This window comes from Sorex araneus, chromosome 9 (genome assembly GCF_027595985.1).
Source record: "Sorex araneus isolate mSorAra2 chromosome 9, mSorAra2.pri, whole genome shotgun sequence".
Classification (NCBI taxonomy): domain Eukaryota; kingdom Metazoa; phylum Chordata; class Mammalia; order Eulipotyphla; family Soricidae; genus Sorex; species Sorex araneus.
The window spans coordinates 43182724-43184967 of NC_073310.1; positions in this window are offsets into that span (position 1 = coordinate 43182724).

Genomic DNA, 2244 nt, shown 5'->3' on the forward strand with positions numbered 1-2244 from the left:
TTGGCAGGGGAAGGAGGGACTGCTCGGGGTTTATGCCTGGTGGTGCTCCAGAGACCATGAGGTGCTGGGGATCTCAGCCAGGGCTCCCACATGCAAAGCATGTGCTTTAGTCCTTTGAGCCGTCTCCTCTGTCCTCTAGTGTCTGGTTTTAATGGTGGCTGTTTTATGAGCAGGGAGGGGCACACTCAGCTGTACCCAGAGCTTACTTCTGGCTCTGTGCTTAGGTATCTTCTGGCAGACTTGGGGAACCATATGGGGTGCCAGGGAACAAACCTAGGTTGGGTGCATGTAAGACAAGCGCCCTACCCACTGTGCTAGCTCTTGGACTCCCCAATGTCCTTTTGTGCCAGGAATGAACTGCTAATTGGGAAGGACACAGTAAGTACTTCCCAGGTCCAGCAGCCACATTTAATCCCAAGTGGATACAGACTTTTCCATCCTCTGTTCCAGCTGTACTCTGGATCCTTACCGATGTAGAAATGGAAAGTCACTAACGTATTGGGTGCAGTTGTACAGGAATGCTGACAATGAAGATTTCCCATGGAACCAGCAAAAATTCCCCTGGTCTGCCACTCCAGGGTAAATTGAGATCTGGAATTCCAGCCTCGGTTAACCAAAATCCACAGCTTTGCTGGCATTACAAAGTGTAGTGAGTACTGCTTTTCAATTGTTCCTTTCCAGTCTGATCTGCCCTCAGCCGTCCACCAATGAGTTAATTTCCCGCATATGTTTGTTTAACCTTCACTCTTTGCATGCTGATCACCTTTTGGTGTTTGTCAAACAAAAGAGTAACCACAATAAAAATCCAGAATCAAATGCTCCTCTTTTTTATTTTTTATTTTCTAAAGTAAACCTTATTACTTACAACTGGAAACCTCACCAGGTACTCGATCGACTGCCTCGTTCCTCTTAAAAATGCCTCCTCTGGAGGTTGATGCTTGGTGACACTGAAGGAAGATTCCTGGGTGAAAGGTGAGGTGCAAGGAGCCGCAGTGGGGATGGATTAGCCGGGGAGAATCCAGGCTACAGGAGTCCAGAAGCTGCCTGTGAACTAGGTTTGATTTTGCAAGTGTGTATATCTGTCTGCCTCTGTCTGGAACATTGACTCTGGAGACCCAAGAATATAGTAAATGACATCATAGATAGCTCAGGGAAACGAGCATTTATTTTTAGCTATGACTCTTGTCTGTTAAATGATCCGAATTTTAAAAGAAAGAGGAGAGAGAAAAGGAATATAGGAGGCAATAGAAGAATGTGAACTTGTTGCTGGATCTTCCAAAGTTAACTGGAGTTAAACTCAAGTAAAACCTTTTCTGGTTTCTTTTCTTTCTTTCTTTCTTTCTTTCTTTCTTTCTTTCTTTCTTTCTTTCTTTCTTTCTTTCTTTCTTTCTTTCTTTCTTTCTTTCTTTCTTTCTTTCTTTCTTTCTTTCCTTCTTTCCTTCCTTCCTTCCTTCCTTCCTTCCTTCCTTCCTTCCTTCCTTCCTTCTTTCTTTCTTTCTTTCTTTCTTTCTTTCTTTCTTTCTTTCTTTCTTTCTTTCTTTCTTTCTTTCTTTCTTTCCTTCTTTCCTTCCTTCCTTCCTTCCTTCCTTCCTTCCTTCCTTCCTTCCTTCCTTCCTTCCTTCCTTCCTTCCTTCCTTCCTTCCTTCCTTCCTTCCTCTTGCTTCTTTCTTTTCTTCTTTTCTTCTTTCTCTCTCCTTTCTCCCTCTCTCTCTTCCCTCTTTCCTACTCTCTCTCTCTCTCTCTCTCTGAACTATACTCTAAAGGTAAAACTCAAATCCAAAAAATGGCAGGACAGATACGAGGCCAGGATGGAATCTGAGTTTGACTGACTTACCCTTTTGACTGACTTACCCTTTTTTGCAAACTATGTTTTTTTTAAAAATATTTTACATTGTGTATTTTATATTATAAAACATGGTCTTTAGCTTTAATATTAAAACAAAGATTTTTGTTGGGGAGCTTATACTTCAGAAGGGAGTAATGTCTACCATGGTCAGTAGGTTCTTGGAAATGGCACCCTTAAGGAAAACAACATATAATGGCTTTTCCGGAGGGCAGGGGGGTTGGGCCACACCCAGTCATGCTCTGGGGCAACTCCAGTCTCTGAGCTTCAGAGTGATCCTTGGTGTTGTTCAGGGGACCACATATGATGCCCAGAATTAAGTAAGGGTTGGTCACACATAAGGTAAATGCCATCACCCTTGTGCCTTAATATATGACTACAAAATATAAAGGAAGATTTTA